This window comes from Miniopterus natalensis, chromosome 5 (genome assembly GCF_054644295.1).
Source record: "Miniopterus natalensis isolate mMinNat1 chromosome 5, mMinNat1.hap1, whole genome shotgun sequence".
Lineage (NCBI taxonomy): Eukaryota > Metazoa > Chordata > Mammalia > Chiroptera > Miniopteridae > Miniopterus > Miniopterus natalensis.
Genome location: NC_142085.1, coordinates 63,889,513 through 63,908,819, shown reverse-complemented (window position 1 = coordinate 63,908,819; position 19,307 = coordinate 63,889,513).

The following is a 19,307-nucleotide window of genomic DNA, read 5'->3' as shown; positions in this document are numbered from 1 at the left end:
GTGTAAATTTTGTAACCATTTTGGAAATTTCTTATACAGGTAAATGTATGTCTATCATATCATTTAGCAATTTTACTTCTAGGTGTTTGCACAGTGAAATGAAAATATATGTCCTGAAAGGACTAGTACACAAATGTTAATTAAAAAAATTATTAATAATAAAAATCTAGATGTTAAAAATCATCAACAGCTGAAAAGATTGGTACATTATATTGTATTCATACAATAAATTACTCCCTGTCAAAAAATTATAAACCACTGTTACAGTTATCAACTAAGTGTACATAAGAAATCAGATGCAACAGTATATACTATGTTAGTTCATTTATATCAAGTTGTAGTGTAGGCAAAAAGATGATATGGTTATAGAAATCAGCTCAGTAATGGCCTGCAGCCTGGGAGAGGGTTCACTGATTGCAAAGGCCACAAGGAAAATTTTAGGTATGATGCAAATGTTCTATAAATTGATTGGCACCATTGTCAAAAATCATTTGACCATACATGCAAGGGTTTATTTCTGGCTCTCTATTCTGTTCCATTGGTAGTGACATTTACCAGTACCATACTGTTTTGATAACTGTAGCTTCTTTAAAAGTTTTAGAATCAGGAAATGTGAGACCTGCAAACTTGTTCTTTTATAAGATTTGTCACTTTGAGGTCCCTTGAGATTTCATATGATTTTTTTTTAAAAAATATATCTTTATTGATTTCAGGGAGAGGAAGGGAGACAGAGAGAGAGCTAGAAACCTCAACTATGAGAGCGTCACTGATCGGCTGCCTCCTGCAAGCCCCTTACTGAGGACAGAGCCTGCAGTGCAGGCAGGAGCCCTGACTGGGAACTGAACCTTGGTTTTCTGGTTCATGGGTTGACACTCAACCACTGAGCCACTCCAACCAGGCTCATATGAATTTTAACACAAATTTTTTCAAACTCTGCAAAAAATGTTTTTAGAATTTTAATAAAAATTGAATTGAATATGTAGACTACTTTGGGTAGTATTCATTTTTTTTTAAAAAAATATCTTTTTATTGATTTTAGAAAGAAAGGGAAAGGGAGAGAGACAAACATCCACATAGATCAGTTGCTTCTTGTTTTGTTTTTGTTTGTTTTTTTGTTTTTTTAATATATCTTTATTGATTTCAGAGAGAGGAAAGGAGAGGGAGAGAGAGACAGAAACATCAATGATGAGAGAGTCATTGATTGGCTGCAGCCCGCAACCCGGGCATGTGCCCTGACCGAGAATCCAACCCCCATCTCCTGGATCCTAGGTCGATGCCCAACTGCTGAGCCACGCCCGGCCGGGCTCAGTTGCCTCTTGTATGCACCCCAGCTGGGCTGTAACCCACAACCTGGGTATGTGTCCTGAAAGGAGGATCAAACTGGAGACTTTTCAGTGAAGGGGAGGATGCTCAACCAACTGAACCACACCAGCCAGGGCAGTATTCATATCTTAACAATATTAAGTCTTCTATCCATGAAGACTTTTGACCCATAAATGGAAAGATGGTATGCTTTTTCATTTATTTATGCATTTAATTACTTTCCAAAATATTTCATAGTTTTCAGTGTACAAAGTATTTCATCTACTTGTTTAATTTACTTCCTTATTATTTTATTATTTTTTGAGGCCATTGTAAATGTAATTGTCTCTTAATTTCCTCTTTGGATTGTTCATTGAATCGTTTCATAATGATATAATTTACAATTAAATATTAAGTTGTAACTCATTAAAATTTATGGCAATACATTAAAAAATAAAAAGTAGAAACACAAATAGGATAAAATTGAAAGAAACAGTAATACTGGAAAAACCTACCTCATATACCTCAGCATTTAACAATAAAATTGACAATAAAAAAGAGAGAGGTACGCCTCGCAGGCGTGGCTCAGTGGCTGAGCATCAACCTATGATCCAGGAGGTCGTGGTTCTATTCCTGGTTGGGGCTCATGCCCAGGTTGTGGGCTAGATCCCCAGTAGGGGGTGTGCAGGAGGCAGCCGATCAATGACTCTCTCATCATTGATGCTTCTCTCTCTCTCTCCCCGCCCTTCCTCTCTCTGAAATCAATAAAGACATATTTTTTTAAAAAAGAGAGAGGGAGAAAGAGAAACATCACAATGATTAAAAGGATCCATCCACCATCTGCCCTGGCCAGTTTGGCTCAGTGGTAGAGCGTGGGACACAAAACTGAAGGGTCATAGGTTTGAGTCAGGCCGAGGGCATGTACCTCAGTTGCAGGCTTGACCCCCAGCCCCAGTGGAAAAAATATCCTTGGGTGAGGATTAAAAAATAATAATAATAATAATAAACAAAGTGATCCACCATCTGATTTTGTAAATAGTTTCAGAGTTGAGTAGTTGCAACAGAGATCATATGACCTACAAAACATAAACTGTTTACTATCCATCTCTTTACAGAAAAGTTTTGCCAGCCCTGATATTAAAAAAAATCAAACTATTTTTCTATAGAAAATAGTGGCTTAAAAAATAAAGGAGTCCTTTGTCTCATATATTTGAAGTCTTATTTTTGGCTGCTCAAATCTCATTAACTACCAATTATTATTGTTATCATGACTCAAACTTGGTCCCACTGTCTGCTTACTTCTCCAGAACTGGTTCACAGAACTGCTCTAAGCTGCAACAGAGTCTGTGAAGTGGCATATTTTGAGCTGGCACTTCACACAGCAAACATTTTTTATTCAAATAAGAAAAGGGATGGGTATTTCAGGGTAACTTGCAACTTATTCTATATCATATCAGGTTGCATTTTCTAAATGCCATGGAACAAGGAGTATAATATGAATTTATTGTATTATAAGATATAAATTAAAATCTCAAATATCAAAATGTTTTCTTTGATGCCAATGCCATAAAAGAAGAAGTCCATAACACTGGTCCAACTTACAAAACTACACATATTTATAAAAAAACAACAACTAATCTCTTAAGTAAAACTTGGGTCAGAGAGGATAACAACATTGCATTTCATGGCCAATAAAGAGAAAAAATTATGATAACACATTTCAAACAGGGCACTTAAGTTGTATGCAGATGAAAAGGCTGTGAATGCTTTATAATTATGCATCAAAGACTGTACGATAAAACAGGCAATAGAAGAAAACCAATTTATCCAATTAAATATACTGGAAAAGATTTACAGATAAACAAAGGAAAACAGAAAAATTAATATAGATAATTGTAAAGAAAAATGTTGATTTAAGAGACATAAAAGGATGCACAAGAGAATATATAAGTAGAGTTGAGTGGGTCTGCTGCTGCCCCCTGTTGTAGCGAGCACACGGCTCTTTTCGCTGTGACGCACCAGCACCGTCCACCGGTTGCTTACAGAGCAGCGTCTGCTCTGGCTGATGTCTGTGAGGTGGTGGCTCTCTGAATATTACAAGTATCACTAATGTGAATATCCAAATGCGAATGAGACTTAATATGAGACGCTTATGGTTTATATAAAGGGGGCCTACTTGTCAAGTATAATTGAAGCAAACTCAGCTGATTAGGAAATATTTAAACTTCACCTGATGACAACCCACATGTCTTCAGGAAGCTATAGGGCAAGGGTTTAGTCTTTAAATTAATTGCTTTAAAGATGTTCTGCCTGCCTGCCTGCCTGCCTGCTTTCCTTCCTACTCCCTTCCATTTTTCCCTTCCTCCTTGCTTTCCTTCCTTCCTTCTTTTCTCTGTATCTCATGACAGGCACTTGTTCCTTCCCTGTTTGGAATGTAAAATTGATTTATCTCATGTTTTTGGTTCATGCATGCTGGATGAGACATTGTGAGTGAACTTTATATATTATTGAGGTTGCCAAAATTTCTAGGAAGAAAAAATGGATTGGGGTCATGCTGCACACACATGTTGTCAGAATAGAGCAATAGTTAAAGGCAAAGGCCAGGAGATGTTGGTTTTTCTAAGTAGGGAGGGTAGAATTTGGAAAAAGTAATATATTGATAGACTGGTGTTTGCATGAATAAATGGTTTTATAAAGTTTTTCCTGTCTGATTTAGGCTTGGCCAAAGCTAATATCAGAGTTCAATTCTGAAAACATGCATCATAATATCAATAAACAACTAATATTCGGCAATATAATAAGTCTCTGCTTCCTCTAAGTTAAACAGGGGTTATACGAGGACAGAATCATTCAACAAACATCTAATATGGCTAATCAGGGGAAATGGAGAAGCAACAGTACAACACATTAGGAACAAACAGAAGCGATTGCTGCAGTAATGGAAGACATCACAGAACAATAATTGTGAGTGAATCCTAAGTGAGACACTGTGCTCATGAATTTGAAAACCTCCATAAAGTAGATCATTTAGAAAAACATAGAGAATAAAATTATCCCCATAAAGAAGAAAAAACAATAATGTGTAAATTTGGGGAAAAAGTTGGAAAATGATTCTCTAAAGCATAGACTCTTATTCATATTAATTTATGGCTCAGATATTCCATATTCTCACTAAAAATTAATTTCAATAAAAGCTGAATCCAGGTTTTCAAATATACATTATAATATATTTCATAGAGGTCTTGCTCATTCCTTGTCAATAGATTTTGTAATGAGTGTTAATAGATTTGTTTTTCCTTTGCTCTTAATAATTGGCTATTGTTTTTCCCCAGAGCTATATGTTAACTGTTCATATTAGCAGACTTTTTAATTAATTTTTGTATAAGAACATATTGAGCTGCAAATAAGTGTACACTCAACCAAACTAAATAAGCAAGCTATGAAATGAAATAGCTCACATAATTAAATATAGCAGGTCTAATCTGTACTTTAGATGAGACTTTGTACAGAGCTTTAAGTAGCATTTAAGATCAGGATCCACTACTTGGTTTTCTGCATGCAGTTGAGTTGGCTTCATTTTTAGACAGGCTTTATTTTTCTGGCCTCATGAAGTCATTAGTAGATCCTACGGCTATATTCTCTCAAGATCATATTCAGCAGGCAAGAGAGAATCTACATTCCACCATTGCCAGCTCAGATCCTAAGACTGAAACGAATTAGAACAGCTTAAATAACACTTATTTCCGAAACCTCTTTGCTCATGAGTACAGATTATACTAGTTTCAAATACTCAGAGCACCTTTCTGGTGTTTGGTGTAGTAGAGATGTCTACAGTCCCACTAAAACATATGCATACTCTCACTCTTGTGAGGCTGTATGTACATTCGTTTGGTTAAATCTGTTAATTGCTTTTTAGACCTATATAATATCTCCAAGTTTTGGGTTTTTTTTTGTTTTGTTTTTGCCTGTTTCTTTCACTATTACAAAATGTGGGCATATTTTCTTTCTATGACCCTGGACTTGCTTTCTTTTCTTCTAGTTATGTCAAACTTCCTAGGACAGGTACCATTTTTAACTTCTTAAAATAGCTACATAGACAACTAATGTTTTTCCAAGACATTCTTCTAATATTTAAGGTTTTAGATTTTATTATGAGCAGATTTGGATGTACCTATCTAATAGTGTTGTGTCCTGTATGTGTCCTTTTCTGGCACAATTCATTTTCTAACTTCCAATGTGTTTTCTTCTTTCACCCACATGTTGTTGCAATGACCATGTAATTTGTGAATACTTTTACATTCCCTAATTGTCAATTGTTATGGATTTCTAGCTTTTTCCAGTGGTGTTGAAAGATTATAATATATATTATTTCAATTCCTTGAGCTTTAAGTTTGCTTATGTGGCCAGTATATGGTTAATTTTGATAAGAAATCCAATGTGCATTTGTAAAGAATTGAATTACTCAGCAGAGACATCTATAGCTATATCTATATCTATTTATACACCATCTACCTATTTATATACCATCTACCTATCTAATCTATATCTATCTTTATCTTTACATACATACAAGCATATATATATGTATATATGTGTGTGTGTGTGTGCGTGTGCGTGTATATATATTTGATTTTGTTAACCACCACATTTAAAGCATTTAGTTTTTAGTGAAATTCTCCATCTTGACCTCTATTCTCTTGAACATAGTCTACAAAATTGTTTCTAACTGTATATTTAACTACTGCTTCTCAGCCTTTGGGCTGAGATCAAGTGTAGTATTTAATTGTATATCTAACTGCTTCAGGATCTGAATCAAATGATGGTCTGTGCCTTTTATTAATTTTCTCTTAATATTTAGATATTTATTCCCCTCTTCTTTAATGTTTTAATGGTAGCTATTATATATAAAGATACGTGTTCCATGTGATGTAATACTCCTTCGGGGATGATTCATTGGCTTTTGCTAGGTATTTAGAATAGGAGAATTTCTCTTTGTTCTAATTAGAGACTGATATTGTTAGGCCAGTTTCCCATCTCTATGAGGGCTGGCCTATTTCTGGTATAGTTTAGTCATTGTCATTGGATATCTAACTGAAAGCTTTTCAAGAGTTTCAACTGTAAGCCAAGTGTGGATACCAGGCCTCTCCCTTAGTGGTCCCAAAGCACTCATTTTTATGTCTACAGATCAGTAAAACTGGCCAAAGTACTGCTTAACTTTCTATCTTCTGGTTACAATGTTCTGCTTGGGTTTCTAGACCTCTCTTTTTCTTCAGCTTAAACATCAGCAAGTACCTTGAGGGACTGGGGAACACCACATGTCAGCTCACTTCTCTTCAGTTCTTTACACCCAGTGTATTTGTCTTGATTCCTGACTACCTGGGCAATGCTATCTTCCATTATTTTTCTCTTGAGGACAGTGAAACTGCTGGAGGCATTGGGTGCCTCTTTTGGCTGAGTCACTTGGCCCAGCACCACACTGTAATAAATGAACACATCAAAGTGGAAAAGTGGCCAAGAATGTTATTTTCTCCACAATGCATTTTGTTTTATTTGGTATCTTTTATACTCAAATCTTGGCTACCCTGAACATTCTCTGATACCTTTTAGTATCATAAAAGCTGATCTAAAATAAGCCCCAAATGCCTTTTTTAATCTGGTTTTTCTAATATAGAAAATTTTTGAGGAAAAAGTAATAATGCATTCTTTTAGAAAAGATTCGTATTAGCATCTGTCATGTGCATACACCAATTGCAGTTATATTTTTCAGACTGGAATTACCTACACCAAACAGGTGGTATAAATTTGAAATCTAAATCCATAAAGAGCTACCTTCTTCTCTTTTGAAATAATTTTTTTAAGACTATAACTTCATTAAAGCTATAGTTCTATTCTGGCCTCGTATGATGTCCTCAATTCTTAATACTCACCTTACACGGGCCCAATGTCTTATCTCTAGGCCCCTAAATTAATTTTAACATTCCAGCATCTTGCTTACCAAAGAGCATCAGTTGAGCATGTCTTCATTGGCCTGCTCCACCTTAGTGACCTTGAAGTGCTTTTGGGTTGCCAGTATCATTCTGTTATTTCTATTGCTGAGCTTTGGAAGAAGTCCTTCTAATCTGAATTGTAGCTCATCCTGAATTATGCAGTTTCCCTTCTTCAGAACTTGTTTACAAACTCAATGTAATTTTCTGAGAGACACCCCAATAAACCTTATATACTTTCTAGAGCGGTGATGCAACTCACAAATAAAACAAAATAAAACAAAAGCTTTGGTTTTGTGAGTCCAGAAATAATGCCTAATACTGGTTCCTCAGTCTTGTATATGGTTGTCCAAATCTATCCCAGTAATATTTTATTATCTTCTAGAACCAGAACCTAAGTCCCCTTTTTGTTGTGGTAGAGGCACACTATTCCACTTGGTTTTTGCCCACTTTCCAGTGGCAAAGAGGCTATAACAGTGATTCCAAATAATTTTTAATATGTATTTTTTCTCCAGCATCTAAATCTTCAGTGACCCATCTCAGCCAGGGTAGCAGGGCAATGACTTAATAAAAGCTTGTTTGACAACTGCTTAATACTTTCATACAGAAAGTTCCCTGATTTCTTAATAATTAAATACTTTTAAGTAATGATTTATAATTATAAATATTGAATACAATTGATCTCTAGTTTGCAATTCCATGAGAAATATTTTTTGAAAATTGATTCTTTTTTTACTTTAGAGAAAGCACATAGTCTTGCCTAGCTCTCTTTTTATAGTAACTTCACACTAGTTTTCTCTTTCAAACATCATGATTCTGATCACAAAGCAATCTCCACGGGATTCCTCTCTCTTTGCAAGTGTGTTCCAAAGCACATTATGGCTTCATTGGTCAAGTTGTTTCCTTTGTCTAAAAGTCTGGCTGTCAGTGAAAAAGTGGATATTTGCTGTTTTAGGATAAGATTTTTACCAGTACTTTCACAGCACTCTGGCATGAAAAAATTTTAAAAAATGTTATTTTAAAAAGATTCAGTTTTGTAAAGAGCCAGAATTCCTATCAGTACTCTCAGGAAAAATCACTATAATTGTATTTTTTTAATTATTCTTCTTACATATGGCACAACTCTTCCCCAAATATCTCCTCTTTTTGCAAGTTCCTAACCTCTACCTCACATCTAAATGACCCCTGTCTCCCCCACCCCCGACACACCTTTTCTTCTGGATGTATTTTATTCTTTTTAGAGAGTGTTCCTTTGTAGGTTTCCAGTGTAAATCAATCTAGTATTTCTGGCCTCAGTATCTTAGTTTTACCCATCAGTGTGACCAGCTTAAGAAAAAAGCAGCAGTCATATCTAGCATAAACAAATGCAACTGTAGTTTGTGGGGAAGTACAAGAAGCTCTATATAATTACCGTATAATCTATCTATAGAATCATGCATGCAATCGCACACGCACACACACACACCGCATAAATATTTTAATTTTTACACTGTGATCAACATTTTTCTGTTCAGTTCAATATTCTTATATATTGCAGAGAAAGCTTTTATTCCCAAATTAACTGCAAAAATCATGCCCGTAAAATGTTTGTCTGGATTTTGTACTGCTTAAAATTTTAAATCAGTGTCTTAGTTACAAAGAACATTTGTTAATAAAATTATCAAATAATTACCTTATCACCAAGTGTTTACAAGCAAATCATGAATATAAATTTAGGAAACAAAACCTATTAATCTGCCAAAACATTAACATCTTCTCCCTGGCCAAGCTACATGGTTAAGGATAAGGTTATTATCATCTTTTCAACCAGAGGACAATTATGGATATCTGGACCATTAAAATGTGTTAAGAGCATATATTTCCTTTTTCAGGTTAATTTTTACTTTCTGATTCAAAATAGTTTTGGACATGACTACTATGTAGCTTCCTTAATAGGTTTACCTATGATGGAAGTCTCTCTATCCACAGTAATTCTTAAGGAAGAAAATATTCAAGTATTTGGAATTTGTTACTTTCCTGTTTTATTGTGATTGCTAAATTGTTAAATTTATGCTGAAGTCAAACTATTAATAAAAATTATTTTTCTCCAAATATTCATGATTTTACCTTAAAGATCTATTGTATAGTGATGCCCTCATGCAATTATTACTTAAACATTTATTTCCAAAGACATACAATGTTCAGTCTCACAAATAATTACTCAGTAATAAAGCACATATTTGCCTATATGAGCATTTTTAAATTGATTTACTTACACAGTATTACAAAATAGTAAGTTGTATTTGGAATGTCATGTTTAAAGAAAATAAAGAGTGAGGGTTTATTACACCATGTAAAATATAGTAGTAGTTTATGGCAGGCAACAATCCCAATGCCAGCAACTAGAAAAACTGGGATAGATGCTTATAATTTTATAAGCATTAGAGAGCTGGAAAATAACTTGAGCTAGACAGTCTATAACACAAGAATACGGAAAAGCATTTAGAAAATAAGCTGCTGGTTCCTACTGTGTCCTGAAAGGGGTTTGTTTTGATGCGGTCATGACAGAAAGGTATTTTGCAGGCAAGGAGATACTTTTGCTTGAGTTAAGTTTGCAGAATGCTCTGTTTCTTGATCTGGGTGCCTATTCCATGCCTGCCTTCAGTTTTTGAAAATTCATTGAACTCTACACATATGTGTTTTCATATTCTTATGTGCATTCTGTACTCCAACTGAATAATTTATAAAGTAAATGAAGAATAACATCAAAATACACAAAGTCGGAAATTTTCTAATTTTATGATATTTGGGAACTTGCTGGGTTGAGAAATGGAACAAGTCATAATTTAATGATGTTTGTAAATAACATTTGATTGAATATAATTGTGACATGATTTGAATGCACTCATGAATGTCACTTTTTAATTTTCAGTAATCAAAATTGTTTAAAAATACTGTTTGCACAGTGACAACACTACCTGCTTGGACCTTTTCAGATTTACTGATGAATCTAACTTTGTAGCTTGTTTAGTCCAGCAGACCAGCACCTCTCATGCAGGTGACGTTACACCAAGATCAATATGCCCTCTTCTCTCTGATTGTGCTCTCCGTTTAACACAGTTATTGTGTGAGTACAGTTCTCACATTTTATCATCTAGGCTCAGATCTCAGCTTTATCACTTTTTAGATGTTTGATTCTCATTTTTTCATACCCTTTTAGGCTAAAGCCTAAAATATTCAACATGAGAAAGCTTTTTGCAAATTAATGATCTTCCTCTCATTGAGGAAAATAAAAGAGCTTTCCAATTGAGACAAGTAGAAAATAAATTATTTTAGTGATATAATCTATAAACCAAGTAATTTTTCTCAGAGTTACGCTAATTTACAAAGCTTAAATCCCAAATCAGCAACTCTAGTTTTCCTAGAAATGCAGTATGTTCTGCTCAAAGGAGCCAGGAAGTAGCCCATACCAAGTCACCTCCCCGTCCTCAAACTCAAGAGAGCCCACGCAGTCTAAACAAGGCTGTATTCCCAATCAAGGACATGACAAAAGCTTAGCTGATTTATTAAAACAAAAGTGGGGATAAACTCTCCATGCCCTTGCTCATCATGATTCATGAAATCATTAAAAACCAATATATAAAGAGTCCTCTCTGTGTCAGACAGTCTCTGACAAGGTCAATTGCAAATTAATTACCAATATGATAAATTAATCTAACAAATATTCATATTGAGATATTAAAGCAGGGGAAACTACATACCATCAAAGTCTTCATGCGATCCTATGAAGACAATATGTCAAGAGCAGCCTGTCAGGCAGGAGAATATATATTGGGGCCAGAAGTCTTACCAGAAACTCTTTCATCTGACTTCTCCCAGCAATCAGAACCACCTTATTTGTCAGTAAGGTCAAGCCAGACACAATGTTCAGAACATCCTACTTATATCTCTTTTGTAGCAGACAGTGTAGTTTTCCAAATATATAACTTTTGCCTGGAAAAGATTAGAGCTTGTTCCTGGTTGTAGCTCCTGAACCTGGAGTAGAGCTACATCCGTCAGCTAGTCCTGAAGAGAACTAGCTCACTTACCCTGACTCTGTGTGTATTTTATGAGAACAGACACAGATGCTCTCATAGCCTCAATTAATGGAAGTAGTAAGGGTGATGGTAAAAGAACCAGGGCAAAGAGCCTTGTGGTTTTTATGCAACTTCAAGAATTTGAAGGAAGGTTAATAATTTTTAAGGATTTTACATAAATTCTATATAAAAGCACAACTATGTGAAATCACATTAAAGTCAGCTATATATTCAAAAATTGTTGGCTGAAAGGAAAAACTAGTAATTAACAATACTGTTATTTTAAATCTTTATTTGTAAAATTTAATTATCCCTAAGCTCGTTTTCTGAAGAATTTAATGAGCTCATGAAGTTCATCCCAATGCTGTCATGTAGCCCCTCTTTGGTGAACTACACTGTGGCTGGTTTATTCTGAGAAGCAAATGTGACAGTGCTAATAAGAACTGTTAGAAACAATGAAACTGCAATTAAACATTAATAATCCTTGACCCAAGAGCATTATTCTTTCTCATTATATCTCTTTGAGTAGGAGAGAAACATGTATGTGCACATGAAGATTTTGCAAGTAAGAGAATTGCTTTGATCTAATTCATATTGTTAGTGTGTGAGGGGAGAAATTTAGATCTGCAAGAATATCTGCCAAAACTACACCTGACTTAATCAGGCCCTGAAAGTGCTGACTCAGTCCTTGGTCTTCATTTACATTCTAATGAACTGTGGCAATAACTGAAATTCTTAAAAACAGATGCTCCCAACTTACTATGGTTCAAAGTATGATTTTCTACTTTACAATTCAGTAGAAACCTCACTTTGAATTTTGAATTTTGATCTTTTCGTGGGCTAGTGATGTGTGGCCCAATACTCGTGTAATGCTGGGCAGCAGCAGCAAGACGATTTTGCCCAACTGTAGGCTAAAGAAAGTGTTCTGAGCACATTTAGTTTAGGTAGGCTAAGCCAAGACGGTCAGCAGGTTAAGTGTATTAAAATGCATTTTCAACTTACAGTATTTGCAATGCATGATGGGTTTATAGGCCCCATAGTAAGTCAAGGAGCATCTGTACTAATGTAACAGTGAGTGAGTAATTGAATGTTTCAGTCAGGAGAAAAGTTAATTAGGTTTTAGGTTATTGAATTGTGTCAGCTTCACAATTTACACAGGTACATAATTAGCCCAGTATTCATGTTTTCTCTTGTGTGTCCATTTACTTTTGCTTTAGATCAGAGATCATACAAGAAAAGAGTCTCTTAATATAAACACTATATACCTGGACAAAATGTTCTCAAGATATTTTTGAGCTCTAAAGTGTTTCCAGAGTCTTAAAACCTTAATTGAGGGTGAAAGATGAGTAAAAGAAAAGCAGTAATGAATAAATTAATAACATATCCTTAGGAGAATCATCTTTTACTAAGAAAAAAAATAGACATTTCTTAATGAGATAAAACTTTCATCTATATATTGTGTCCTTTTTACTTTTTTCTAGACTTTGGTCTTTAAAGTTTCATATTAAAATTGGCACCCACTTGTTTAATAAGCCATATACCTTGTCAATGAAGATAGGTTATGATTTGTGTACCAAGAAATGTATACTATACTTGTGAGACTTTCCCTTTATTTTTATATTGTTATCTAAATAGACATTGTACATTGCTTGCTGTGATAGGAAATAAGGCATACACAGCACATATGGCACTAAGGGTAAGCAATTCTGCTACAAAAAGAAAAAAAGAAAAAGAATTCCAAGTTAACAGGATAATCTAATAATTTAGAAAATACATACATATTTGTCTAACTCTGCCAGTTTCAGCTGTGTCCATTAGCAATAACACTTGCAACAAATAAGCAGAACTAGAACTTCATCTCACTTCCATTTACTGTGGTACATCCAGCAATAAAACATTATTCAGTGCTTAAAAAAAAAAAAAGGCTTTCAAGCCATGAAAAGACATGGACAAATCTTAACTACATATTACTAAATTAAAGAAGCCAATCTGAAAAGACTAAAGACTACAAACTGTATGCTTCCAACTATATTACTGTCTGGACAAGGCAAAACTATGAAGGTAGTGAAAAGATCATAGCTGCCAGGAAGGAGGGAAAGATGAATAAGCAGAGTACAGAATATGTTTAGGTCAGTGAAAAGGTTCTGTATGAATACAATGGTCTATACCTGCCATTCAATGTGTCAAAACAGAGAATGTGTGCCAAGGGTGAACTATAATGAAAACTAAGGACTTTGGGTAATAACAATGTGTCAAAGTTCATCATTTGTAATAAATGTACCAAATCGGTACCAGATGTTCATAGTGGGGGAGGTGGTGCATGGGTGGAGACAAGGGATATGTGGAAATTCTCTGTACTCTTTGCTCAGTTTTGCTTTGAACACAAAACTGCTCTAAAAAAATTAAGTTTTTTTCTTTCAATTTTATTTTGTACTGGTTTCAGGCATATAGCTTAGCAGGTTTTTAAAAAGGTAAACCATGTTATATAATAATTATCAGTGATAAAGTGAAGAAACAAATTAAAACATAACAAACAATTGCATTAAGGCAATATTTATAACTTCTAAAAGGCTGAGATAGTGAAAACATTTAGTTGAAATTAAAATAACCAACCTAGGAAGAATGATAAAATTTCTTCATTTCACTGATATATGGAATTTCTTTTACAGCAAGATTAGAAATTTTTTTTAAAAAAATATATCTTTATTGATTTCAGAGAGAGGAAAGGAGAGGGAGAGAGAGAGATAGAAACATCAATGATGAGAGTCATTGATCGGCTGCAGCTGGCAACCCGGGCATGTGCCCTGACGGGGAATAGAACCCTGATTGCCTGGATCCTAGGGCGACGCTCAGCCACTGAGCCCCGCCCGGCCGGGCTGGATTAGAAATTTCAAGGGTGGTATATACACAGTTGATATGCTTACAAACATTGCAGCTTTAAGATTATAGAAATATTCTGTCATTAGTATATCAATTAATCCAGAAAGACCCACAGAACTGATCACTGAGGGTTAGAAATGTATTGCAAAAATGATTAAAGAGGACGATGTCTCTGCACTTCATTCAGAATTCACTCGTCTCTTTGGGCTGATGAGTGGATCAATATGCCATCTCTACCCCTCCATGCCCATTAGATAGGTTAGTGTCTTTTGATTTTATTATAACACTAATATGCCATTACAATATCTAAATTTAATTTTAGAATGGTTTGGATGCCCAACCAGGCGTGGCTCAGCGGTAGAACATAGACCTATGATCCAGGAGATCTCGGTTCCATTCGTGGTCGGGGCACAGGACGGAGTTGCCGGCTCATCCCCAGGTGGGGGCCTGCAGGAGGCAGCCAATCAATGACTCTCTCATCACTGATCTTTCTCTCTCTCTCTCCCTCTCCCTTCCTCTCTGAATCAATAAAGATATATTTTAAAAAATAAAATAAAATAAAATAAAAATGATTTGAATAACTATTACTTGCCATTCAATTTCAATGCTTACTATTATGTTCTCAATTACATTGTGTTGGTGTCTTTAACTGCAGTAAACTAATAAGAACAAAAAGAAAAAAATATATAGTGTTCATCTCTGCTATGTGAGGACAAAATTATATCAGAACATTATATTTGAATAAATATCTTTTAATTGTTCAACTACAGGGAAATGGTAGAATAACTCATAAAAATTTACATGGCAATATAAACATGCCAAACTCATGATGAATCATGCAATAGTATCAGGACACAAGTGATGCTGTGAGAACAATGCCGTTTCAACAAAATGTCAACTCATACTTCAAATTAATCATTTTGATTAGAATTTTATTAATTTTCTAGTTTTGCTTGTATCTAACTTACAAATTTGCTTTGGTTTTGCAGTTCATAGTTGTAAGAATTTATGGTTTATCTTTGTACCTATTTAAGAAACACTAGAATAAAAGTAACTTAAATAACTCTCAGAATATGTAAACAGTTTTTTTAAATGTATTTATGCATTACTCTTGAGAAATAGTTTTATATTTTTATTTTCCTTTTATATTTCATTTCCTTTGTGCTAAATGAAGATATCTAAGAAATAAAATGCTTCCCTTACAGAAAGAAAAAATGAAGAATATAGTATCTTTAGGTTATTTTTTACTTCAATTTTGACTCCTATAATCTACCAGAAGGATCTATTAGACATTCTAATCTATCACTATTTTAAACTCGGAAAAAATATTAATGTGTACCACTATTCTATTTTTTATTTCTTTAGATTTAATCTTAGATTTGGGCTGACCATATATTTGTCATAATTGAAGGAAGGAAGGAAGGAAGGAAGGAAGGAAGGAAGGAAGGAAGGAAGGAAGGAAGGAAGGAAGGAAGGAAGGAAGGAAGGAAGGAAGGAAGGAAGGAAGGAAGGAATATCTGATGTAACATAAACATACACAAGATACTTTACTAATATATCCAGAAGAATCAGTCTCTGAAACTATATAGCACATCATGATTGCTGAAGCATCCCATCTAGAATAATGTTTCCCACTAGGGGTATAATTTTCCTATAGACAAACTTTGAATGAGTTTCTTGAGCCCTTAAGGTAAATTGAAAGATTTACTGACCACTAGAAATAAATGGAATCTGAAGTAAAGTCACTTTAACCTAACAAATGATTCTCATTATTCAAGTCCTAACATTGCCATTACAAACAGTTGGAGGTTATTTGACCTATCTATAAATTGCTCACATATAAATAGAAATAAGAAAAAAGCATTGTTATTTTTTCGGAAAACGCATTAGCACATTTTAATACAGAATGGAACTAGACATCTAAAAACAAAATCATAGGGCTATGGTTTTGTAATAAGTTGTATCAATCACTTAATTAAGGGTTTGGTAGGATTTAATAGCCATATTAATTTTGTAGAGACAGACTAACATTTTCCCTGAGTCCCAATGTATGGGTATTTGTAAAAGTCAATCTTTGAACTTAAAAAACTAACACTTGATTAAAGATTAATTATATACTTATATAGCATTGTCATATTAGTACATTAAATTTTATCTGACAAATCATACGGTCAATAATGGGAAAATCTTGGGCATTAAAGTGATAAAAGCACAGATCCCAAGTTTAGTTCCAGGTCTACTGTATGTTTAATTTTTGGTGGGCCACCAGAACTATTTGAGCATCAGTTTCTTCATCTATAAAATAAACATTTTATCATAAGTGACTCAAGAATTAAGTGATATACTACAATGTATACTTACATATTGGCAAAGGTAGGTTTACAATTGTGAGTATGCAAAACAGAGTTTATTTTGGTATTATTACTTATTAATTATTGTATTATTTTCCATACAAACAAAACTGTAAATCTACTTTTGTCCCACCCTGTATACGTAAGAGCCTTAGCCTATGGTAAAGTTCATAATAGCTTGGTAATTACTATTCCTCCCATGTCCACAATTATCCTTCCATAACTAAAATGCAAGTTATCTTGCCTTATTTATTTTTGAATTTCTAACATAATCCTTAATATGGAAAAACTGTCTAAAATATTTATTGAATGAACATGCATTGCCAATTTACTGCATAGACTTTCAGTTCTTAATCACTGCCACAAAGAGGCAAGAGAATTAGATAACTAATTAGATGCAAATTTGATATTGAATGTTTTACATATAAGTAAAGTATATTTAAAAATCTGAATTTTTCCAGTAAAGAAAAATTGTTACATAGAAATGTAGAGCAGCCACAATTGATTCAGCTTTTATGCATTAAATCAACTCATAATCCACTATACTGAAAATGTAGCTATGATAACATTTAATATCTGTATACATGTTTACATTTTATAAAATGTTTTCACATATAATAACTCATAAGGTCAGAGAAAACTGTTACATTAACATCCTTAGCAAGAGGGGGGAAAACTTTATTTTATTTTGCCACAGGTTTTATAGTGATTGCTGTTTGGTGCTAAGAAAATACTAGTTTTCTAACTGATATAAATTCATATTATATCTAATAGATTAATATAATAATAATGAAACTTCATTCATCTCCCATTAACAAGTTTCAAAGGGGATCCAATTTAATTCAAGTACAGTTTGATATACTTCTCTAAGCATTTCAAACTCACACATTCAATAAGCTCTATATTGCACAAAACATTGTAATAAAGAATAACCATTAATTGTACTCTATGTTAGAAAAGAATCTTCTTTGTGGTCAGTACAAGTTTAAATTAGTAGAGCAATTCAAGTGATATGCATCTCATCATTTACTTTATCTTGCAATGTCTTAAAATAGTTATTTTGATAGTTAATTTCAATAAAAATAAAATTTTGAGTAAAAAAAGAAACACCCCCAAATATAAATAGTAAACATTCAATTCAAGTGTGGACATGCCAAGATTTAATAATTTAAAATTTTACATTTTAAACACTTAAAGAGGGAAATTTCCACATAGAAATTCCACTTATGTAAAACACACACCAAAAAAGTCCACCTAAAATAAGCTATTAAAAAGCATGATCGTGGTTAGCCACGACAGAAGAAGAGGCTGGTAAGGGACAGGAAAAGTTCTGTATTGCATTGCTTTTTAACCGTGTGTGTTATTACATGGTTAAGTTCAGTTTATGACAATTAATCTAACTTTACACTCATGTTTGCTCTTTTATATACTTACTATATTTTAATAACTTTAAAAATAAAGAAATATTTATTAAATTAAGAGGAATGTGAAGAATTTAGATGACAGAGAAGATTCATCATATGAATAATAGGAGTGTTTAAGGAAGGAAATCAAAGTAAAAAACAGAGGAAGTACTAAATATTATGATTCAAGTAAATGTTCTTGAGTAGCAAAACAAAGTTACCTCTTGAAAGAACATGCCATGTTCCTGAGAAAAATCAATCCAGAATTACCAACACTAAAACATATTCTCAAAAAATCAATAGGAGCTTAAAAAAATAAAAATAAATAAAGAAAACCTTGAAGCAGGCCAGTAAAAATGCCAAGTAAAAAGACAGAACAGGGGACAAAAAAGCAAATCTTCATCACTTTTTATCCTCAATTCTTTAGGCCAAAAAAATGTAGAGTAAATTATCTCAGACACCCAAACAAAGGAAATATGAACTAAGGATATTATATTTGCCAATAAATTTTAAAAAGTAAAAGCTACAGGAAAGTGCTATCAATATGAAAGAACTCAGGAAATGTTGTTCCCATGAGTCTTTTTGAAGAACCTGCTAGAGTGCAAGCTTCAGGCAACCAAAATGACTAGAGATAAAAATCAACATAAAGACTAGTGGTAAGCATTATGTGTAAGAGTAGGACTAAATGTGGCTTTTGTAAAAAAAAAAAAAAAAAAAAGCATTTTGTATTTAATTCTAGTATTGTTGCTACATATAGTTGGAGGAGTTCCTGTGATACTTACAAGGATAATTAATTTGGTATTAAACTGGAGACCCTTAGATTTGTGCATCTCTCTACTTGCTAACACCCTTGAGGAATGAGAGAAACAAAGAATGATTACCTTAATATTTAGCAAGTAAAAATTAGAATTACAGCTGATTTGCAGATGAAATACTAGGTACCTACAAATACTGAAATATCTTTAAGGTGCTTAAAAAATAACCTTGAACTTATAATTTTATACCCCTTGAAACTATTCTAAAAATTGAAAGTATATTTCCACCTCGGAGTATGATGAAGCACTCTGCAGAATACCAATGCTCCATCTAATAACTGGAAAAACAATATTAAATTACAACAATAATGGTAATAAACATTTATTTAAAACTATGAAGTGACTAATGAAGCTACAAGAAATAGAAGAGCAGAATTCTAGAGAAGTTATAACTGGGAAGAGATGAGCTAACATTTGGCAATTGCATTTTCCCTTTCACATTTTCTCTAACTAGATGCAGGGCAAGGTATTAAAAGCCTGGACATTTCCTAGACAGAGGCACACTACTGGGGGATAC